We start from the raw sequence: 25,789 nt of genomic DNA on the forward strand, positions 1-25,789 counted from the left end.
CCGATGGATTGAAGACGAAAGAGGGGATGCCTTCCCGGGGCATCCCCAAGCTTAGGCTTTTTGGTGTCCTTGAATTTGGCTTGGGATGCCTTGGGAATCCCCAAGCTTGAGCTCTTTCCACTCTTTATCCATTGTCCATGAGAACATCACCCAAAACTTGAAAACTTCACAACACAAAACTTAAACAGAAACTCGTGATATCATTAGCATAAGAAAACAAACTACCAACTCTTTAGGTAGTGTAGAAAACTTGATTTCTATTTATATTGATGTTAGATTACTTTATTCTCACTTTTCCATGGCTAGTACGCCCCGATACTATCCATAGTTTCATCAAAATAAGCAATCAACACAACAAAAAAGAATCTGTCAAAAACAGACCAGTCTGTAGCGATCTGTATACTTCGTATACTTCTGGTATCTCAACAATTCTGAAAACTTATGACAATTAGTGCAATTGGCATATCAACCATCAGCAAAAAGAATCAACTCAAAATCTCTTTGTGGATAGGAATTAAAAATAATTTCATGAGCGCAAAGTTTTTGTCTTTTTCAGCAAGATCAAACAACCATCACCAAAACTAGTCATAAAGGTTTTACTTGGCTCAAACACAAAAAGAAACAAAAAAACACAATCATAACAGAATTATGATGGTGTTGACACAACAAAACAGAAAGCAAAAAAGCAAAGATAAATTCATTGGGTTGCCTCCCAACAAGCGCTATTGTTTAACGCCCTTAGCTAGGCATAAGGCGATAGAATCAAGTATCATCGTCTTTGGTGCTCAAACCATAACTTGCCCTCATCATGGATTCATAAGGCAGTCTTATTTTCTTTCTAAGAAAGTGTTCCATGCCCTTCTTTAATGGAAATTGAAATCTAATATTCCCTTCCTTCATATCTATGATAGCACCAATAGTCCTAAGGAAAGGTCTACCAAGAATGATGGGACATGTCGGCTTGCAATCAATATCAAGCACAATGAAATCTACAGGTACATAGTTCCTATTTGCAATAATAATAACATCATTGATCCTTCCCATAGGTTTCTTAACCGTAGAATCCGCATGATGCAAATTAAGAGAGCACTCATCAATCTCGTTGAAGCCTAGAACATCACATAAAGACTTTGGAATAGCAGAAACACTAGCACCCAAATCACACAAAGCATTGCATTCATAGTTTTTAATCTTGATTTTGATAGTAGGTTCCCACTAATCATGAAGTTTTCTAGGGATAGATATCTCCAACTCAAGTTTCTCTTCAAGAGATTTCATCATAGCATCAACGATATGATCGGTAAAGGCCTTATTTTGGCTATAAGTGTGTGGAGAGTTTAGCATGGATTGCATCAAGGAAATAAATTCAATCAAAGAGCAACTATCATAATTGAATTCCTTGTAATCAAAAGTAGTAATTTCATTACTACTCAAAGTTTTGATATCCTCTACTCCACTTTCAGTGCTTTTAGCATCAAGACAAATAGACTCTGAATCATTGGGGCGTTTCTCAACCAAAGTGGATTCATATCCAGCCCCATCATCATTAGGTTTGACATTAGAAAACAAGGATTCAATAGGAGTCACACCAAGCACTTTAAGATCTTCGTGATTCTCATCTTGAGAACACGCCTTTTTAAGCCATTCATGTCTAGCACGAATTAGGGCGATTCTTCCTTTACTCTCATTCATGGAAACACGCATAGCTTTCAAAGTTTTGTCCATATTAATCTTGGGAGGAGCACATCTCAATTTCAAAGCATCAATATCAAGATACATTCTATCAATGGTCCTAGCCAAGTCATCAATTTTGAGCAGTTTTTCTTATATGGACGCATCGAAAATCTTTTGCGAGTTGGTAAACTCTTTAATGTTACTCTCAAGATCAGAGGGTAACTTATTGTAATTTCCATGAGTATTGTTGTAGGAATTGCCAAAGTTATTAGAGGGATTACTAGGAAAAGGCCTAGTAATAAAGTCACCTCTATAAGCATTGTTGTTGCCAAAGTTATTCCTAACAACAGAATTAACATCCAAGCTCTCATTGATATTCTCAATCAAGGAAGACAAAGGCATATCATTTGGATCTAGAGGATCACCTTTACTAGCAAACAATTTCATTAACTCATCCATCTTAGCACTCAAAGAGTTAATTTCTTCTATAGCATGCACTTTTTTACTAGTAGGTGACCTTTCAGTGTGCCATTAAGAATAGTTTGTCATGATATTGTCTAGGAGTTGTGTGGCTTCTCCTAATGTGATTTCCATGAAAGTTCCACCAGAGGCGGAATCCAAGATATTTCTAGAAGAAAAATTCAAACCAACATAGAAGATTTGTATAATCATCCAAAGACTCAAGCCATGAGCGGGACAATTTCTAATCATCAAGTTCATTCTCTCCCAAGATTGTGCAACATGTTAATGATCTAGTTGCTTAAATTTCATGATATCATTACGGAGAGAGATAATCTTAGCCGGTGGAAAATACTTGGATATATAAGCATCTTTACACTTATTCCAAGAATCAATGCTATTTTTGGGTCAAGATGAAAACCAAGTTTTCGCTCGATCTCGTAATGAGAATGGAAATAGCTTCAATTTAATCACATCATTATCCACATCTTTCTTCTTTTGCATATCGCATAACTCAATGAAGGTATTAAGATGTGATGCGGCATCTTCACTAGGAAGGCCGGAAAATTTCTCTTTCATAACAAGATTCAGCAAAGCAAAATTGATTTCATATGATTCCGTACTAGTGGCGGGAGCAATCGGAGTACTAATAAAATCATTATTATTAGTATTCGAGAAGTCACACAATTTGGGGTTTTCAGTCATGGTGACTTCAGCAAGCAGACAAGCACACAAGCGAATAGAAAGCAAACAAAAGAAAAGGGCGAACGAAATAGGCAAATATTTTTGTAAATTTTTGTTTTTCAGAAGTGGGGGAGAGGAAAACGAGAGGCAAAGGCAAAAAAAAGTAAATGCAAGAGATGAGTTTGCGATAGTTAGTTGGATAAGCTTCACTTAGAATAGTCCCCGGTGCCAGAAATTGACACGTTGAAGGGAGACTAGTCTTGACTTGATACTCCGCGGCACCGGCGCCAAAAATTCTTCTTGCTACCTCTTGAGCTTGCGTTGGTTTTTCCCTTGAAGAGGCATGCATGATGCAGCACAGTAGCAGTAAGTATTTCCCTCAGTTTGAGAACCAAGGTATCAATCCAGCAGGAGTATCCAGACATGTTTCCAAAGTACCTGCGCAAAAACAAACAAACTTGCACCCAACGCTATAAAGGGGTTGTCAATCCCTTCACGATTAATTGCAAGGTGAGATATGAAGGTGGAAAGTGAACCAAAGTAAAAGTGTAGAGCTGAAAATATAATGTCAAGTAGACCCCGGGGCCATAGTGTTCACTACAGGCTTGTGTCATGATATTAAGTATTACGGTGGGTGAACGAATTATTTACGAGCAATTGATAGAACCGTGCAAAGTCATGATGATATCTAAGGCAATGATCATACATATAGGCATCACGTCCGAGACAAGTAGACCGATACTGTCTGCATCTACTACTATTACTCCACACATCGACCGCTATCCAGCATGCATCTAGTGTATTGAGTTCATAACAAACAGAGTAACGCCTTAAGCAAGATGACATGATGTAGAGGGATAAATTCATGCAATAGATATAAACCCCATCTTTTTACCCTTGATGGCAACAACACGATGCGTGCCTCGCTACCTCTTCTGTCACTGGGTGAGGACACCGCATGGTATGAACCCAAAACCAAGCACTTCTCCCATTGCAAGAATTATAGATCAAGTTGGCCAAACGAAACCCACAACTCGAAGAGAATTACAAGGATACGAAATCATGCATATAAGAGATCAGAGGAGACTCAAATAATATTCATAGATAATATGATCATAAATCCACAATTCATCGGAACTCGACAAATACACCTCAAAAAAAGATTATATCGGATAGATCTCCATGAAGATCATGGAGAACTTTATATTGAAGATCCAAGAGAGAGAAGAAGCCATCTGGCTACTAGCTATGGACCCGAAGGTCTGTGGTTAACTACTCACGCATCATCGGAGAGGCAATGGTGTTGATGAAGAAGTGCTCCGTGTCTGAATCCCCCCTCCGGCAGGGCACCAGAACGTGCCCCAGATGGGATCTTGCAGAGATAGAAGCTTGCGGTGGCGGAAAAGTATTTTCGTGGCTCTCTCTGGCAGTTTCAGATTTTTGGAGAATTTATAGGCGGAATAAGCAGGGCAAAGGAGCCACGGCGGGCCACAAGCCTGCTAGGCACCCCCCTAGGCCGCACCTAGGGGGCTTGTGACCTCCCCCGGTGTCCTTTGCCTAGGTTCTCAAGTCCCCTGTGTATCTTCTGTTATGGAAAAAATCATTCCGCAGCTTTTATTCCGTTTGGACTCCGTTTAATATTCTCCCCTGAAAAAGGTCAAAAACACGGAAAAAACAGAAAATGGCACTTGGCACTGAGTTAATAGGTTAGTCCCAAAAAGATATAAAATAGCGTATTCATGCATACAAAACATCCAAAGTTGACAAGAAAATAGCATGGAACCATCAAAAATTATAGATGCGTTGGAGACGTATCACTTCCCCAGCTAGCCTACTCTACACAGCCCAACTAGCCTCAGCTCATGACCGGAGCTGTCCGATTGCGATCGTGCGGTCCGAACTCGGATGAAATCTCCAAACCCTAGCTGTTTTCTATTTATATACAACAACCACCCTTGCCTCGCGATCCGTGCCCCCCCCTCAAACCCTGGCCCCGGAGCCTCTCTACCTCCCAGCCACGAGGCCCGCTTAGGCTCGCGCGGGGACCTTGAAGCCCATGTGCCTCCTCTCTCCAGATCGGGATGGGAGCTCCCGATCCAAAGCCTCCCGAGCTCCCTGCTCCACCTCCCATCGCCGTTACTGCGCCCCTCCGGTGAGCCGCCGCCGCCAGGCTCCCGGATCAGGCCGGAGCGCCTCCTTCCACTCCCTCTCTCTCCCTCCCCTTCCTTCTTTCTCCTCTCCCTGAGCTCTCTCCCTGTTTTTCCCTCACAAGTGCGCCATGGTCGCCCGAAGCTCCTCCTTGGCCTGCCGCGGTCGCCTAGCCCCGTAGCCCGCCGGATTTGGTGCCCCGCGTGCGGATCCACCTGTTCCCGGGCCGGTCGGAGCCCCTGCGTACGCCGCCGTCACCTTGCACCATGGGGAGCTAGGTCGCAACCTTGGCCTTCCCTCTCGTGGAGGAGCATGGGGGAGACGAGCACAAGTGCCTCGCCCCGTGGGCCGCTTTCAGCGAGCCGGCTAGCACCCCTTCGGCCCAATCAGCCTTTGGCCTGCCCCAGCCTCTCCACCAGGCTGACCCGATGGCCCGAGGTGAGCCCCTAGAATCCTATATATTGCACCCTAGGTGTGTCCTCGATATTTTGCGCCCGTGGTCAGATTCGGCATGTAGCAGATTTCAGCCCGTTTAGTTTTTTAGGTTTTGCGTATTTATTAATTTCACAAAAAATGCATGATTTTCAAACGTCCGTAACTTTTAACCCATGCGTCAGATCAGAATAGTTTATATATGTAAAACATGTAGAATTTTGTGTAGATTAATATTTTCCAACTCTCATGCATATGCAAAGTTGTTAAACGTGATGTTTGCATTGGTTTGCGTGTCAACGTGATAGAAACGGTTTAATTCGTAGCTAGTTAACCGTAGCGCCGTTGGAGATGAGCTATATATGTAAACCGGCTAGAACGACACGTAGTTTCTCATGAACCACTTTGTTTTGTCGTTTAACAAAAGTAAAATGTGCTTAGGATAAATCTGCACAGATTTCAAAGTTAACGTGTGGGGTCATTTCAGAAATGCTATATGTTGTTTTCGGCCTCATTTAAAATGCCTAGTAAGGTAGTTTATTTGTGCTTCACCCCTTGTCATGTTTAAACAACATTTAATAATTCAGTGTACCTAATCATGAGTGAACTAAATAGTTAAAGATGTGGAGTTTCGTCATATTGAGCTTCACTTAATGTGTAGTGTTTGATTGTTGTGATTTTCCATGCCATGCCTTGCATAATTTAAATGGACATGCATCATATTAAGGTGTGCATCATATCGTGCATGTGCCATGGTGAATATCGTGTGTTGATTCTTGTTTCCGGTTTGCTTCATCTTGATAGAGTTCCGCAAGCGTGTCGGGATGTGAGGATCTGTTCGACTACGTCGGTTCGTCTGCTTCACGGAGTCGTTCTTCTTCCAATCGGGATCACATGCAAGATGACCATTTCCCTAGATACAATTACTATCAATGCCATGCTAGTTGTCTCGTTTCTTTCGTTATGTATCGTTGCCTACCACATGTTAAATGTCATCTTCTCAATACTGCCATGAAACCTTCAACCTTTCTAAAACCTAGCAAACCACTGATTGTCTATGTTACCGCTTGCTTAACCATGTGTTAGCGTTGCTAGTTGCAGGTGATGTTGCTTCCATGTGATAACATGGGTTTCTTATTTTATGGCCATATTAATTGTTATTTAATTTAATGCACCTATATACTTGGTAAAAGATGGAAGGCTCGCTTTCTAGCCTGGTGTTTTGTTCCACATTTGTCGCCTTAGTTTCGGCTACCGGTGCTATATTCCATAACTGAGCGCTCCTAACACGATCGGGGTTGTTATGGGAACCCCCTTGATAATTTGTTTTAGATTAAGACTGGCCAGGCAAGGCCCAACTTTGGTACTACATTTGCCTAAGAATCTAATAAAAATGCAAACGGACTTTCCAGACCCCGTGGATAATTAATAAACCCCCGGGCCAGTGTCCTCATGAGTGTTGGTCCAGAAAGGGCAAACTGCGGGGCAACCACGGGGCAGGTCGAGGTTTGGTTTACTCATAGTATGACCCATCCGGTCATGTCCCGAGAACGAGATACACGGCTCCTATCGGGTTCGTCGACACGTTATGCGGCCTTGCTGGATTAGTTTTACCTTTGATGAAATATATCGTGCATGAGGATTTCGGTGATGCTTTGGGTTCTCTCAAAGTTGAGGTTTTCCACTAAGGAATCCGAGGAGATCACGAGTTTCATGATCGAGGCTTTCTATGCAGCTTGTGGTAATTTGTGATGGACTAGTTGGAGCACCCCTGCAGAGTTAAATCTTTCGGAAAGTCGTGCCCGCGGTTATGTGGCAACATGGAATCTTTGTTTAATATCCGGTTCTAGAAAATTGAAGTAAACTTAATTCAAACTTACCAATTGAGTGCGTAACCGTGACTGTCTCTTTCGTGAGCTCCTTCTCCGATCGAGGACACGATGGGGTTATGTCTGACGTAAGTAGGTGTTCATGATCATTCGTTTGATCATCAGTAGTTCACGTCCATTGTGCATAGATCATCCCCCTCTTTTATTCTTGTACTCGTAAGTTAACTACCTCAAATAAATGCTTAGTCGCTTGCTGCAGCCTCACCACTTAACCATACCTCACCCATTATGTTTTGCTAGTCTTGATACCTTTGGAAATGAGTCCCGTGTGGCTCACAAATTACTACAACAATATTTGAAGGTACAGGTAAAGAGTTACTTCAACGTGAGCGCGATGATTATTCTATTTGGAGTTTCGTCTTCTTCTTCATCGATCTAGGATGGGTTACAGGGCGGCAGCCTGGGATAGCAAGGATGGATGTCGCTCTTTGACGTTTATTTTTGTCTGTTGTCCGACCCTTATCTTCTTCATGGTGACTGATTATGTTATTGTATTGATGTGAACCTGTTGTAGCTTGTGGCAAGTGTGAGCCAATTCCATATACTCATCTCTTCAGTACATGTACTTGTAATGTTATCCATTTTTGCGAAATGACGAGATGCGTTTCTATCCATGTCGAGGCCCTCTTGCCAAAATAAGGATAGGACCACATCTTGGGCATTGCATTTGGCCAACTAGATTGGTAATTCTTGCAATGGGAGAAGTGCTTAGTTTTGGGTTCAATCTTGCGGTGTCCTCACCCAGTGACAAAGTAGGGGTAGCGAGGCACGTATTGCATTGTTGCCATGGAGGATAAAAAGATGGGGTTTTCATCATATTTCTTGAGTTTATCCCTCTACATCATGTCATCTTACCTAATATGTTACTCTGTTCTTCATGAACTTAATACTCTAGATGGAGACAAGAGTCGATCAATGTGTGGAGTAATAGTAGTAGATGCAGAATCGTTTCGGTCTACTTGACACGGATATCTTCACAATTATTCGCTTTTCTATCAATTGCTCGACAGTAATTCGTTCACCCACCGTATTATTTTCCTTCATGAGAGAAGCGTCTAGTGAAACCTATGGCCCCCGGGTCTATTTTCCATATTATACTTTCATATATATAAACTAATAATACCAAAAATATATTTCTGCCATTTATTTACTTTTGTTTTACTTTTATTTCTAGCAATCTTTTATCTATATCTATCAGATCTCATCCTTGCAAATAACCGTGAAGGGATTGACAACCCGTTTTTAGCGTTGGGTGCAAGTGTGTGATTGTTTGTGTACGTGCTAAGATTGGGGCCTTGCTTGTTCCTCCTACTGGATTGATACCTAGGTTCTCAACAAACTGAGGGAAATACTTATCTACTTTGCTGCCTCACCCTTTCCTCTTCAAGGAAAAACCAACACAAGCTCAAGAAGTAGCAAGAAGGATTTCTGGCACCATTGCCGGGGAGGATACATAGCAAGATCAAGCTTACAAAGTACCCATCACAAACTCATTTCCTGCATTTACATTCTTTGCCATTTTCCTCTCGTTTTCCTGTCCCCCACTTCTAAGATGATTTTTAGAAAATACCAAAAAGATTTTCCTTTTTATTCGCCCTTCTTTCGTTTGCCTCTTTCCTTCCGGATCCCTTACTTCTTTCTATGACTAGCGTTACCACTTCCCCTTTGTCACCCGATTTTGAAGTTTTATACTTCAAAAAAAAACAAGGGGAAAATTCGAAAGATGTCTGCTATAGGCTAATGTAATCTTATCGTATCTCCAACCTAAAAGGAGATTCAAAGGTCTTGCTCAAATTTTTTTACATTGGATTGGCTTTTCATCATAGAGAACTCTTAGATTTAGCATCAAAAGGGAATTTTATTGAATTGGATACAAACACTTCTTATGAAGTTTTGGAGGGGATTTCGAGAGTTCCTCCACCAAAAAAGGGTATTAATTTCTCAGAAGAGGGAGTTCAAATTCTCGACAAATTGAGTGACCTACATAAGCACTTAGTCAGTTACAACAATATCACGAACCCCTTAAACATGTTAGTGGAAACCTCAACCGTTTGAATCCTTTGATTACCCTTTGCAATAAGCGTGTGGATATTTTGGCCATTAAGATGGTTTCTTCCCCTACCAACCCGGGGAACAGGAAAGAGCCCCCGGGATTTGAGAAGGCCCTCACAAAAATCGTCAATACCAAAGATGACAATACCTAGATATATTGCATTATGCCTAGCTAGGGGCGTTAAACAATAACGCTTGTTGGGAGGCAACCCAATTTTATTTTTACATTTTTTTCTTCTATTTTTGAGTACTGCACACATTATTACCTATGTAATAAATTTGTTTTATTGTTTTAATTAGTGTTTGAGCCAAGTAAAACATTTGGGATAGTCTACGGTGTTTGTAAGTTGATTTAGCAAAAAAACAAAAACTTTCGCTCTCAGTCCAGGAATTTTGTAAATTCATAGGAACATGCTTTTAATATGAAAAGTTTACACAAGATTGATATACAAATTTACCTGATTTTCCTTTTTTCACAATTTTTGGAGTTACAGAACTATTCGAAGTGTATCTGTTTTCTTTGTGTTCTTTTCTTATTTTGATGAATCTATGGGTTGTATCGGGTGGTATAAACCATGGAGAAGTGTGAATATAGTAAATATTACAGAAATATTAATAAAGAATGAGTTCACAACAATACCTAAGGTGGTGATTTATTTTTCCTATACTAACAGATCTCATGAGTTTTCTATTGAGTTTTGTGTTGTGAAGTTTTCAAGTTTTGGGTAAAGATTTGATGGGCTATGGAATAAGGAGTGGCAAGAGCCTAAGCTTGGGGATTACCAAGGCACCCCGAGCCATATTCAAGGGTACAAAAGAGCCTAAGCTTGGGGATGCCCCGGAAGGCATCCCCTCTTTTGTCTTCAATCCATCGGTACATTTACTTGAGGCTATATTTTTATTCACCAGATGATATGTGTTTTTCTTGGAGCGTCTTGTATGATATGAGTATTTACTTTTTAGTTTTCCACAATCATCCTTGCTGCACACATATTTTCAGAGAGACACGTTGAATTGTGAATTTATTAGAGTACTCTTTGTGCTTCACTTATATCGTTTGAGCTAGGCAATGTTGCTCTAGTGCTTCACTTATTTCTTTTAAAGAACGGCCATGTTTTATTTTATGGAAATTATTAAGCTCTCGTACCTCACTTATATTATTTTAAGAGTCTTTTAAGCAGCATGGTAATTGGTTTAGGTTATGAATTTAGTCCTAATATAATGGGCATCCAAGAGGGATATAATAGAAACTTTCATATTATGTGCATTGAATATGATGAGAACGTTGATTCCTTTCATATAGTTTTGAGATATGAAGATGGTAATATGTAAGTCATGCTAGTAAGTAATTGTGAATTGGAAGAAATACTTGTGTTAAAGCTTGTGATTCCCGTAGCATGCACGCGTGGTGAACCATTATGTGATGAAGTCGGAGCATGATTTGTTTAATGCTTCTCAACCTTCGTGTGGAGGTCGGGATCGTGTGATGGTTAACTCCTACCAACCCTTCCCCTAGGAGCATGCGTCTAATACTTTGCTTCGATAACTAATAGGCTTTTGCAATAAGTATGTGAGTTCTTCATGGCTAATGTTGAGTTCATGGATTATATGAACTCTCACCCTTCCACCCTTGCTAGCCTCTCTAGTACCGCGCAACTTTCGCATGTACATTAAACCCACCTTCCTTAAAACAGCCACCATATACTTTCCTCAAAACATCCAACATACCTACCTATTATGGCATTTTCATATCCATCCTAAGATATATTGCCATGCAACACCACCGTCCCGTTTTTTATGACACGCACCATCACTTCCATATTGCTTATAGAGTCATATTTTGTTCTGGATATCGAGTTGTAATCTTTGGGTTGTAAGTAAATAAAAGTGTGATGATTTGCATTATTAGAACATTGTCCCATGTGAGAAAAGGATGATGGAAGCTTTGATTCGCTCACAAGTTGGGATGAGTCTCCGGACTTTACAGAAAATAAAAGAGGCCATCGAAGCCCATAAAACTATAAAAGAAGCCAAAGATGCCGACCAAAAAAATGAGAGAAAGATAGAAGGGACAATGCTACTATCTTTTTCCACACTTGTGCTTCGAAGTAGCACCATGTTCTTCATAGAGAGTCTCCTATTTTGTCACTTTCATATAACTAGTGGAATTTCATCTTTTGCGCAACCACTTAGTTTTCTTTTTGAGCTTTCATACATTTATAACTCTAGTGAATTTGTTGCATGGCAATCCCTACTCACTCACATTGATATGTATTGATGGGCATCTCCATAGCCCGTTGATACGCCTAGTTGATGTGAGACTATCTTGTCCTCATTCTTTTTGCAACCTCCATGATCTTCTATTTTGACCTATAGTGCTATATCCATGGCTCATGCCCATGTATTGCGTGAGAGTTGAAAAGGTTTGAGAACATAAAAAGTGTGAAACAATTGCTTGACTTTCATCGGGTTTGTGCATGATTTAGATAATTTGTGTGGGGAAGATCGAGCATAGACAGACCATATGATTTTGTAGAGATAACTTTCTAAGAACATGTTATTTCGAAAGGACACAATTGCCTTGTTAGTATGCTTGAACTATTATTATTTTTCTTTCAATATTAGACTTTTGCTTTGAACCTTATGGATCTGAATATCATGCCACAATAAATAATATTACATGGATAAATATGTTAGGTTCCACTCCACATCAAAGATTCTGTTTTTATCATTTACCTACTCGAGGGCGAGGAGGAATTAAGCTTGGGGATGCTTGATACGTCTCCAACGTATCTATAATTTTTGATTCTTCATTGATATTATATTATCCATTTTGGATGTTTTATATGCATTAATATGCTATTTTATATTATTTTTGGGACTAACCTATTAATCTAGAGCCAAGTCCAGTTTCTGTTTTTCCACGTTTTTGAGTATTGTAGATAAAGAATATTAAACGGAGTCCAAATGGAATAATATCTCCGGAATGTTTTTTAGGACCAGAAGAAACCTCTCAGACTTGGAGAAGGGGGCAGGAGACCTGCCAGGAGACGACAAGCCTGCAGGGCGCACCCTAGGGGGGGCTGGTTTGTGGGCCCCCTAGAGGTCTCCTAACCCTAATCTTCGTCCTATAAATTCCCCCATATTCCCCAAATACCAGAAAGAGACCAAAAATACTTTTTTGCCATCGGGAGCCTTTGTTCCTGTGAGATCCAATTTGGGAGCCTTTTCTGGTAATCTGCCAGAGAGGGAATGGATCACGAAGAGCATCTACATCAACTCCATTGCCCCTTCGATGATGCGTGAGTAGTTCACCACAGACCTACGGGTCCATAGCTAGTATCTAGATGGTTCATTCTCTCTCTTTGCTCTTCAATACCATGTTGTTCATGATCTTCATGGAGATCTATTCGATGTAATACTATTTTGCGGTGTGTTTGTCGAGATTCGATGAATTATGGGTTTATGTTCAGATTACATTTGAATATTATTTGAATCTTCTCTAAATTCTTATGTGGATGATTTCATATCTTTGCAAGTCTCTTCGAGTTATTGGTTTGGTTTGGCCAACTAGATTGGTAATTCTTGCAAAGGGAGAAGTGCTTAGTTTTGGGTTCAATCTTGCGGTGTCCTCACCCAGTAACAAAGTAGGGGTAGCGAGGCACATATTGCATTGTTGCCATCGAGGATAAAAAGATGTGGTTTTCATCACATTGCTTGATTTTATCCCTCTACATCATGTCATCTCACCTAATGCGTTACTCTGTTCTTCATGAACTTAATACTCTAGATGCACGCAGGAGTGAGTCAATGTGTGGAGTAATAGTAGTAGATGTAGAATCGTTTCGATCTACTTGACATGGACGTGATGCCTATATGAATAATCATTGCCTTGGATATTTTCGTAATTATTCGCTTTTCTATCAATTGCTCGATGGTAATTCGTTCACCCACCGTATTATTTTCCTTCACGAGAGAAGCCTCTAGTGAAACCTATGGCCCCTGGGTCTATTTTCCATATTATACTTTCACATCTATAAACCAAAAATACCAAAAATATATTGTTGCCATTTTACTTTTGTTTTACTTTTAGTTCTAGCAATCTTTTATCTATATCTATCTGATCTCATCCTTGCAAATAATCGTGAAGGGATTGACAACCCCTTTTTAGCGTTGGGTGCAAGTGTTTGATTGTTTGTGTAGGTGCTAAGATTGGGGCCTTGCTTGTTTTTCCTACTGGATTGATAACTTGGTTATCAACAAACTAAGGGAAATACTTATCTACTTTGCTGCATCACCCTTTCCTCTTCAAGGGAAAACCAATGCAAGCTCAAGAAGTAGCACCGAGAGAGTAGGGGTGGCCTATTTATAGGCTCGCGATGAGCTACCGAGTTATGGAGTGTTGGTGGTTTTGCTGCAGCTGCAGTAGAGGGAGAGAGAGCTCGGGCGTGAAACCGTGGCTTCCCAACGTGATTTAGGACTAAGCGGCATCTTTAGGAGGAGCGGGGGCAGCTCCTTGGCGTGTCAAGGTGACGAGGTCCTTCTAGCCGCTTTGGCCGCGCGCGGGCACGCGTCGCCAGGGGTAGAGGAGAGGGGGGTAAGAGGGGCCCGACGCTTCCCTGGATGCAGTCGTCGGTGTGGTCAAAGAGGGGCAACAGGTGGAGGCAAGAACCGGCCAGAGCTGGTCCCCTCGGGCTCAGGTGCACCCTCTAGCGCGCTCTAGTGCGTCTTGGCCGTGTCTGGCGTGTCTGGGAGGTGTTTTAGATGCCCCTTGGGTGCTAGGAACCGAGAATAAGTAAATTGGCCAAGGGGAGAGAGTTAAAGTGGTTTTGTCGGTCTTGCTTCAGGAGCTAAAATGAAGGTTTTTGCTTCCTCTCATTGAACCGATGTTGGGTCTCACGTCTGCAGTTGAGGAGGGACACGGGCATGTGTGACAAGATTTGGAGGGAAGGTAGTAAGTGTGGTGGTTGCTAGATGTTGTTTTACAAATTTGGCATAAGGTTTTTGATGCATGTTTGGGGAAGTTAACCTCCTCCAATTGCATTGAAAGTTGACATGATTTGGTTTTAGGCATAATTAGGAGGGTCTACCAAATTTGAGCTCCATTGGACAAGTTTTACAATGTAAACTTGAAAATATCCACAAATGGACAGATGTGCATTCTTGTGAGAAGATGTGAGTAAATCAATTCCCACAAAACCAATTCTTGGCATGATCTCCTCATTTGAGGTGTTGAGCACTCCTGCAAAGTTTGAGACCCAATGGACAAACTTTGCAATGTAGAGTTGCTCCAACTTGATTCTGAACAGAGAGGGGTTTTGAATTATGTGGTGAATCAATTCACCTTGGATGGAGGTGAAACTTGGCATGATCACAAAATATAGCATGTGTCGGCGTTCTCGAAATGAGGGTACCCAAACCTGCCTGCTTGTGGCCCAGGGCTAGCCCACTTCATCAACCAAAAATCAACAGGCTCGGCACCACTCAAGGCAAGGCCCTCGTGAGGGGCCAAGCCTCGCGAGGAAATACACCATCAAGGCCCGCCGGGGGCTTCTTGAGGACCCCTCCGGAGCGGCGGATATTCCAAGGCGAGACTCGGCCTCAGGAGTCGAGGATTACGTGGGAGAAGGACAGGCGATCAGGGGACAACGGGACGATGCAGTTCCCCCTTTAGTGCCAAGGGGGCGAGGACGCACGCGGGTCTCCAAGGCACCTCCCAAAGGTTTCCATTCTGGTGCAACAAGGCTACCACCGCCAGCCAACAGGACAGACATCATCCCTCGACCCGTCCCTGATGCGTTGACACCCACTTTGCACGCGAAGACTACTTTTGGGCAGGGGAAGCTTGTTCCCCTGTCCCCCTTTAGAATTGGCTGTTGTGGGATCCCTCCCCGCCGAAACGACAAGGGAAGAGGACCAAGGCCGCCACTATATATAGAGGGTAGGTTACTTCGTAGAGCGGGGCCATCCATTCATTCACCCACCCACACCACACAAAGGCCATCCAGCCTCCGGAGGCCCTCGAACACTGTACTAGTTTATCCGCCAACCTCCACGAGAGGCAATCCACCAAAGCTGGACTAGGGTATTACGCTTCTCAGCGGCCCGAACCTGGGTAAACTGTCGTGTTCTGTGTCTTCCTCACCATCGAGTGAGTTCTCTGTGATCCCCAGCGAGTAGCGAGTTTGGTGAGGCGAGCCCGAGAGAGATCTTCGTACACGCCCCTGAGTTCGAATCTTTAGGGTTTTGTGGAGCCCGAAATCTGACCTTTGGCGCACCAGGTAGGGGGCGTGTCAAGGTTTCCTCCAAGCTCCTCCTTCACCAAGCTTCGCCACTCCGATGGTTGACGCTCGCCGGGCTCGCATTGAGCGCCGCGCCACCCGCGTTGCTCAGGCGGCGCCCGTGGGCCCCGCCGGCATGCGCCGGTCACCATTGCCCATGGCGAACGCCACCACGGGCCCCGACGCTCAAGAACAACAAGGTTCCTTCCAACCGGCAACCGAGCAGCCCGACGGCCGCACCGCCACTCCGTCGCTCGCCCGGGCTTCCGGGTCGGCCTCACGCGCCCGGCCGGAGATGCCGCATGGATGGCGCGCACTTGTCATGGCCACTGAGCTGGTCCGCTATCGGTCCGCCCCTGACCGCCACAACGACTAGCTCCAGCGCATCAAGGAGCTCGTCGCCGCTGCCGGTGATCCCGCGGCGTTCTCGTGCTCGTTTTGACCCCAACCATCCCTGGCAAACAACGAGGAGCATGACGCGGCACCCCCACCTCCATGGCATGGCGCGTGCCCCGAGCCCAGGCAGGAAGCGCGTCCCTCCGACCAGCCTTGCAAACCTAGGGCGGGGCCAGGAGATGAAGCAAGCTGCCAGGTGTTTCCTCAGCCATGCACCGAAGCGCGTGCTCCGATGTTGCAAATCTCGCGCCGCGAGCGTGCCCCGCTCGAAGCAGGCCCAGTGGAGCACCAGGACCAGGTTGGCCCTGCGTGCTGCACCCGTCGGGCCGGTGGGGTGCCTCGCCAACGCCCCTAAGCTCTACTCAACTGCGTGGCCCTGCAAGTTCAAGCCCGACCTATCCCCGTGCTACGGCGGTACCATGGACCCGACTAAGTTCCTGCAACTCTACACGCTGAGTATCAGGACAGCAGGAGGGGGCGACAAGGTCATGGCCTGCTGGTTTCCCATGGTGCTCAAGGGTGGCCCGCTCTCTTGGCTCCTCAACCTCCCAAGGGTCTCCGTCACCTTCTGGGATGATCTAAGTGAACGCTTCATCGCCAACTTCCAGGGCACCCGCGACCGCGCTTCCACCATGAACGACCTGCGGCCTGCGATGCATGAAGCAGCACGAGGGGGAGACCACGCACAAGTTCATACAGCGCTTCACGGCCATGCGCCTCAAGATCCCCAAGTCGTCGTACGAGGCCATCATCTCGGCCTTCTCCGACGGAGTCATTGGCCTCGAGATGAAGGAGGATCTCGCCATGTGTGATGAAATGAGCACTGCACTGGAGATGTTCAACCTGGCAAACAAGTGCGCCAGGGCTGAGGAGGATCGCATGTCGCTCCTCGGGCCTCAGGCGATGGAACAAGAAGAGAAGAAGACCAAGGCCAAGGAGGCGAAGCGCAAGGCTCTGGTGGTGCTCGCAGTCGAGCCTGAGAAGAAGCACGGCCGAGGGGGAGAGCGCCTGTCAGGAGGGGGCCAACTTGCATCTTCCACGACACTAGCAGCCATGATACCTCCGAGTTACACGAGCTCCGATTGGTCCGTGATGTGCACTTCGGCAGGCACCCCGGACGGGGAGACAGAGGCCCCACGCGCGGCGATGGTCAAAGTGGAGGCCGCTGGGATGACCGGGAGCCGCGTCAGGGGTGGCATGAATAGCCTCATGAAGACCGTTGGCGCGGCCAGTCTTAGGAGGACCGCTACCGCGGCGACCTTCGGGAGGGGCAACGACGCGGTCGGCCTCATGAGGTTTGCCCTTGTGAGGCCGGGCTGCCTCCGCCACACACAAGGAGGGATGAAGACGGGCAGGATGATGGGGCTGGGGGCTTCGAGGACGTCAGGGCGGTGGCCTCCATCCTGGGCGGCGCCCAGAGCCAAAACTCGAACCGCGCCCTCAACAAGTTCGCCTGGGAGATGAATGTCGCTCACCCAAAGCGTGAAGCGATGCGCCCCATGAACTGGTCCCAGACCACCATCACCTTCGACTCAAGTGATCAGCTCAGGTGCTCGTTCATGGTCGGCAAGCTCCCCATGATGTCCACCCTGACCATCAGCAACGTCCTCATCCCCATGACCCTTATTGATAGTGGAGTGGGGCTCAACGTCCTCTCGGATGAGACCTTCGAGGCACTCCAACTGTCATACCAACAGCTCATGGCGACCAATCCCTTCTCAGGAGTCACGAAAGGGTCCACCGTGCCCATCGGGCAGGTGCGTATGCCAATCACCTTCAGCGAGTCCAAGAACTACCACACTGAGATCATCGTCTTCGACGTCGCGCACATCCACCTGTCGTACAACGCGATCCTTGGGTACCCGGCTCTCGCCAAGTTCATGGGAGTGACGCACCATGGCTACAACTTCCTCAAGATGCCAACGAGCGACGGCGTCATCACCATCGCCTGCGACGAGAAGGACGCCGTCTGTTCACTCGAGCATGCCTACCGCGTCGCGGCGGCGGAACGCTTGGACGACGAAGAGGATGAGCCACCTCGCGCGGACCCGCGCAAGAAGAAGAAGCAGCCCCCCCCTGATACGTCTCAAACGTATCTAAATTTTTTTATGGTTTCATGTTGTTATCTTGTCAACTTTGTATGTTTTGTATACCTTTTATATCTTCTTTGGGACATACTTATTAATTCAGTGCCAACATCATCGCCTCTCCAATGACTCGTGAGTAGTCCACTTCAGACCTACGGGTCCGTAGTTAGTAGCTAGATGGCTTCTTCTCTCTCTTGGATCTTCAATATAAAGTTCTCCATGATCTTCATGGAGATCTATCCGATGTAATCCTATTTGGCGGTGTGTTTGTCGAGATCTGATGAATCGTGGATTTGTGATCAGATTATCTATGAATTATATTTGAGTCTTTGCTGATTTGTTATATGCATGATTTGATATCCTTGTAAGTCTCCTCGAGTCTTGGGTTTAGTTTGGCCAACTAGATCTATGATTCTTGCAATGGGAGAAGTGCTTGATTTTGGGTTCATACCGTGTGGTGACCTTTTCCAGTGACAGAAGGGGCGGCAAGGCACGCATCATGTTGTTGCCATCAAGGGTAACAAGATGGGCTTTCATCATAGATTTGAGATTGTCCATCTACATCATGTCATCTTTCTTAAGGCGTTACTCTGTTCTTTTGAACTTAATACACTAGATGCATGCTGGATAGCGGTCGACGTGTGGAGTAATAGTAGTAGATGCAGAAGTATCGGTCTACTTGTTTTGGACGTGATGCCTATAGATATAATCATTGCCATAGATAACCTCACGACTTTGCGCAGTTCTATCAATTGCTCGACAGTAATTCGTTCACCCATCGTCTACATGCGTTCATGAGAGAAGACACTAGTGAACACTACGGCCCCCGGGTCTATTCACAACTATCATCTCCACTTTCACTCTTACTTTGCTTTGTTTACTTTTTGCTTTCAGTTCTCACTTTACAAACAATCTATAAGGGATTGACAACCCCTTCATAGCGTCGGGTGCAAGCTCTTTGTGTTTGTGCAGGTACTTGTGACTTGACGCGATCCTCCCATTGGATCGATACCTTGGTTCTCAAACTGAGAGAAATACTTACCGCCGCTGTGCTACATCACCCTTTCCTCTTCAAGGGAACACCAAGGCAAGGATCCAAGGCCGCGGGGAAATTCTTTGCATATTTGCCAAGGAAGTCCCTATAGGCGTAGTCGTAGCAGCAGGATTCCTGGCGCCGTTGCCAGGGAAGGTCTCTTGTCGCAGTAGCAGAAGGATTTCTGGCGCCGTTGCTAGGGAGGAGAGATCAAGTCCAGATCTATCCAAGTAGGTGTCACAAACTCATCTCTTGCATTTACCTTTTTTGCCAGTTGCCTCTCGTTTTCCTCTCCCCCACTTCACATTTGCCGTTTTCATTTGCCTTTCTCCCTCGCCATTTTCTTTTTCCTTTTTGCCTTTCTCCTTTGCCGTTTTCCTTTGCCAGTTTTCTTGCTTGCTTGTGTTCTTGTTGGTTTGTTGAAGTCATTGATTCCGTGACAACAGACCTTCCCCGGCAACGGCGCCAGGAGAATGCTGCTAGCACTCTCCAGCAATCGAAACTAGAAGAACGTTGTTGACGGCCCACCAGCGTGTGGGATCGCAGCAGTTTTCGAGGGTAGAGTATTCGACCCAAATTTGTTGATCGCCGGGCAGGAGGTGAGAGGGTACTCTCGAGTATTAGCAGCTGAATTTATCAGATTCAACCACACCTGAAAGATTAGTCTCTGCAAGCAAAGAGTCATTAGCAAAGTAGTATGATAAGAACGATGTCAGAAACGATCTGTTGACGGCAGACTATTCCTAACGATTGTATCAATGGCGCCAAGTTGCCCGTTGACGGAAATTGTCTTTTCCCGTCAACGTCGAGCGAATCAAGATTGTAGCAGGTAGCAGCAGTGTAACGAGTAATAGAAGTGGCAAGAAACAGCAGTAGTGACAGCAGTAGCAAGTAGCAACAGTAGCAAGCGACAGTAGTAGCAACAGTAGCAGCAGAGCAAGACAAGTAACAGCAGCAGAGCAAGACAAGTAACAGCAGCAGAGCAAGACAAGTAACAGCAACAGAGCAAGACAAGTAACAACAACAGTAGGACGAACTCCTAGGCAATGGATAGGTGATTTGTTTGGATGATATTCATCATGCAACAGTTATAACACGGAGAAATATGTAGCTAGCTCCCGTTCGTCAATGTGATGTAGGCATGCATTCCTTGTGTCATCACACGTGCTTAGGGAAAAGAACTTGCATGACATCTATTGTCCATCCCTCCCATGGCAGCGGGGTCCAAAAGGAAACTATGGGATATTAAGGTTCTCCTTTTAATAAAGAACCGGACCAACGCATTAGCACTTGGTGAACACATGAACTCCTCAAACTATGGTCATCACCGGGAGTGGTTCTGGTTATTGTCACTCCGGGGTTGCCGGATCATAGCACATAGTAGGTAACTACAACTTGCAAGATCGGATCAAAAACACACATATATTGGTGACAACATAATAATTTCAGATCTGAAATCATGGCACTCTAGCCCTAGTGACAAGCATTAAGCATGGCAAAGTAGTAGCAACATCAATCTCAGAACATAGTGGATACTAGGGATCAATCCCCGTCAAAACTAACTCGATTACATGATAGATCTCATCCTACTCATCACCGCCCAGTGAGCCTACGAACAGATTACTCACGAACGACGAAGAGCTTCATGGAATTCGAGAGGGAAGAAGGTTGATGATGACGATGGCGACGATTTCCCCTCTCCGGAGCCCAAAATGGACTCCAGATCTGCCCTCCACATGAAGAACAAGATGTGGCGGCGCCTCCGTATCGCACACGCGATGAAATCTTCTCTCCTTATTGGTTCTGGGACGAAATGAACTTATAGAGCTGAGATTGGGGGCGGCAGAGCCACGTGGGCCCCACAAGCTTGCCATCCGCCACCAGGGGGTGGCGGTGGCAGGGCTTGTGGCCCACTGGCCCACCTCCTCCGGTGGATCTTTGCGCGGGTATTTTTCATATTTTCCAAAAATATTCTCCGTAAATTTGGAGGACGTTCTGAGAACTTTGATTTCTGCACACAAAAAACAACACCAAGGCAATTCTGCTGAAAACAGCGTTAGTCTAGGTTAGTTCCATTCAAATCATACAAATTAAAGTCAAAAACAAGGGCAAAAGAGTTTGGAAAAGTAGATACGATGGAGACGTATCAAATCCCCCAAGCTTAAAACCTTGCTTGTCCTCAAGCAACTCAGTTGACAAACTGAGAGAGAAAGAAAAACTTTGACAAACTCTGTTTGATCTTGTTGTTGCAACTATGTCTAACTCATAACCAGAATTTCAGCAAGATCACAAGTTAACCACATAAGCAAGTGACACAAAGGTATCACGGTAAACTAATATCAATGGCATAATCAGCTAACGAGCAGATAATAATGAGTTTCAAATACCAACACTTCAATCAAAACAAGCATGAAGCAATATGAATAGGTGGTATCTCGCTAGCTCTTTCTGAGACAGCAAAACATAAATGTAGAGCACTTTCAAAGATCAAGGGCTGACTAAACATTGTAATTCATAGCAACGAAGATCTAGTCATAGTCATACTCAATATCAATCAAAAGCAAAGCATAAAAATGACAGAGGTGCTCTCTAATTGGTGCTTATATAAGAAGAGGATGACTTGACAGGAAAATAGATAGACATGCCCTTCGCAGAGGGAAGCATTGATTTGCAGAGGTGCCAGAGCTCAAGCTTTGAAAACAGAGATAATAATTTTGGGTGGCATGCTTTCATTGTCAATGCAATGACCAAGAGTTCTCAATATCTTCCATGCTACTCATGCTATAGGCGGTTCCAAGACAGAAAAGTAAAGTTTTAACTCCCCCAGCACCAATCAATCACACTCCACGGCTAGCCGAATCCTCGGGTACCGTCCATACTAACATCAATCCGGGGGAGTCTTGTTTTACAATTATGTTTTCGATTTAAGCGTGTAACTAGGCATTCCAATTACCAGCCCCTTTCTCGTGAATGATAGTGAATAAACACATGTCGAGGATAACACTCCTAGAATGGAAGATACGAATAGCCCCCTATCACCACATGACGATCCGGGCATGCAAAACAGATTATTTCTTGAAGGTTTAGAGAGTGGCACATGCAAATTTACTTGGAACGGCAGGTAGATACCTCAAATAGGTAGGTATGGTGGACTGTCATGGAAAAACTTTTAGGTTTATGGAAGTGGATGGACAAGCAGTATTCCACTTAGTACAAGTGAAGGCTAGCAAAAGACTGGGAAGCGACCAAGTAGAGAACGACAACAGTCATCAAGATGCAATGAGTTTGACTAACATTGAATGCAAGCATGAACAGGAAATAAATCACCATGAACACGAACATCATAGAGGCTATGTTGATTTTGTTTCAACTACATGCATGAACATGCGCCAAGTCAAGCCACTTGAATCATTCAAAGGAGAAAACCATCCTATCATACTACATCATAGTTATCTCAAAATCTATGTTGGCATTCAAGGCAAACCATTATAAGCTCCTAGCTAAATAAGCATGGCATCAGAAACTATGATCTCTAAGTTGTCATTGCAAACATGGTTCTCTCACAACAAACCTGAATTTGGGTTGACAAGCTAGTCATATTTACAAAAACAAAATAGATAGAGTTCATACCAGCTTTTCAGTCTTAGTCACTTCATCATATATCATCATTATTGCCTTTCATTTGCACGATCGAACGATATGAACAATAATAAGAGTGCTCGTGCATTGGACTAAGCTGAATCTGCATGCAAACACAAAGGAGAAGACAAAGTAATATGGCTCTTTGAAAGCTAAATAGGTATGCATGCAAGAGCCACTAAACATTGTAACCAATATCTTCTACCTTGACCCAAAGAAAAACAAAACTATTTACACGCGAAAGCTCCCAGCAAGCAAAAGAGGAAAGAAAAATCTTTTTGGGTTTTCTCAAAAGGACACAAAACAAGAAAACAAAAATAAACTAGCATGGATAATATAGTGGAAAAGTGTAAACACCGGCTAACAAAGTGAAAGCATAAGCATGAATATAAGTCGGTGAGAAACACGTACTCCCCCAAGCTTAGGCTTTTGGCCTAGCTTGGTCTACTCCCAAGGTGGGAAATAACCAGCTCCGGGATACTCCGGAGAGGACTGTGGATGCCACTGCTGTGTGAGCTCCTCTGGCTCCCACTGATAAACTGGCATCTGGTACTCGACTGGCGGCTCGGGCACGGGTACCTGTGGTTGGGCCAAGCCCCAATATGCGTAGATGTCCGAGGGCATAATAGTGTACATGCCTGCATGAAGATCGAACAAAGAAGGAGCAGGCAAAGTAATAGTCTCTCGAGTACCCTGACTAAATACCAGGTTATAAATCATCCATCTACTAGCATCTCTATCCAGAAAATCATGGTGAACCATGCTGTCATAATCCAGATATTTCTCAGGGAGAAGCATCTCTCCTTCCTCTCCGAGTCTAATGGGTATCTCAAAGTGTCTTGCAAGACGGGTAGCATAGATACCTCCATAGACGACACCCTTGGAACGGTTGGTGTTCAACCGCTGGGCCACTATAGCACCTAGGCTGTAAGTCTTATTGTTATAAAGGCCTTCGCGCGAAACCGCAAGGTCTGGAGAACTAAGTGATCCAGCCTCCCCACAGCCAATCAAACATTTTCCCACAAATAGTGAGAAGTACCGAAGCACAGGAAAATGTATGCTAGCAATTCTAGCGCGAGACACTCCTCTTTCCTCTCCAACAGCAATAGTACCTATGAAATCATCCAAGTCTCATGGACGAGGGTCACAGATATCCCCAACATAAGGTAAATTGCATACATTGCATAAATCCTGTAGTGTCATGCACTGGGGAACATCGTATATCATAAACTCAACCATGGGAGGATTCTTCCTCGGATAAAAGTTGAAGCTTTGAACGAAAATATTTGTGAGGAGTAGGTATTGTGAGCACTTATCTTCAACGAACGCAGTAAGACCTGCGTTCTCCACCAAGTAATAAAAGTCTTCATAAAGCCCAGCGGCGCGCAAAAATTCATCTCTTGGCCACTCGCACACTCGAACTTTTGTGACTCGAGGGACTACATACTTGGGGTGGTTCTTCTCATCCTCCTTGGGGTTATGGCTTCAAGAGCCTCACAAGAACCTCCTCATCTTTTCCTTTTTCTAGCTCTGAAAAATTCTGAAATTTTTCGAGACTTCGAAAGAAAAGTGAATAAAGATTAACCCAACTTGTAGCAACTACTCCTACTAGTGCCTAGAGACCGAATCACACGCTAAAACTACTTGGAACCAGCTAAAATCAACATTTCTAGCTCAAGAACAGGGTCACCAAGGTAGCAACAATACGCGAAGGACGAATCACTAGAGCAAAAACTAATTGGTCCAATGGAGGAGTCACTTACCAAGGAGTAATTTCCCCAAAACGGTTCGAAGAATGGTGCTTTGAGCAAGGAGATCGAAAATCACAGCCAAATGAGCAAGAACACATGTTTGAGCTGCGAAACAATTTTTTCTGGAGGTGGAAGAAGAGGATTAGAGCTGGAATGAGTGGAGGGGGTCCCTGTGGGCCCCACAAGCTTGCTAGCCGCCACCAGGGGGTGGTGGTGGTAGGGCTTGTGGCCCACTGGTCTGGCCCCCAGGCCAACTCTCAGGCCCAGTAATTTGAAATATTCCAGAAAAAATCATACTAAATTTTCAGGACCATCGGAGAACTTTTATTTTTGAGGTATTTTTCTCCGGGACGCTAAAATAGAAAACAGGAAAACTAAACTAAATCTATCATTTTTCTTCTAAGCAATGGAAAATGAAAGCTCAAAACAGAGGTATGTGACTCTTTCATTCATCCGTTTCATGGTCATCGAAACAAATCCATCAATGGGGTTGATCAAGTCCTCATGACAAAACCTTCTCGAATCGCAAGAGAGAAGGGAGAATTTTCGAATAGCCACTAAGTCACCTCAATGGGGATATGTATCTTTCCCAACAAGCAAATCATACTTCATCTTCACATGAGGAATAGGGCATTCAAAGCTCCCAATAAGAATCGATGAAGTCTTTTCGATAGCATTGATGCAATGTACTTGATATCGTTTCTTCGGAAAGTGCATTGTGTGCTCATTACCATTGACATGGAAAGTGACATTTCCTTTTTTGCAATCTATAACAGCCCCTGTTGTGTTTAAAAAGGGTCTTCCGAGGATTACAGCCATGGCATGGTCCTCGGGAATATCCAAGATAACAAAGTCTCTTAAGATAGTGGTGTTAGCAACCACAACAGGCACATCCTCGCAAATGCCGATAGGGAAAGCAGTTGATTTGTCGGCCATTTGCAGAGACATTTCAGTGGGTGTCAACTTATCCAATTCAAGTCTACGATAAAGAGAGAGCGGCATAACACTAACACCGGCTCCAAGGTCACATAAGGCAGTTCTTACGTAGTTTCCTTTAATGGAGCAAGGTATAGTGGGCACTCCGGGATCACCAAGTTTCTTAGGAGTTCCACCATTGAAAGTGTAATTGGCGAGCATGGTGGAGATTTCAAGATCTACTATCTTCCGTTTATTAGTCACGATGTCTTTCATGTACTTGGCATACGGAAACATTTTGAGCATATCAGTTAACCGCATCTGCAGAAAGATGGGACTTATCATCTCA

This window comes from Hordeum vulgare, chromosome 7H, assembly GCF_904849725.1.
Source record: "Hordeum vulgare subsp. vulgare chromosome 7H, MorexV3_pseudomolecules_assembly, whole genome shotgun sequence".
Lineage (NCBI taxonomy): Eukaryota > Viridiplantae > Streptophyta > Magnoliopsida > Poales > Poaceae > Hordeum > Hordeum vulgare.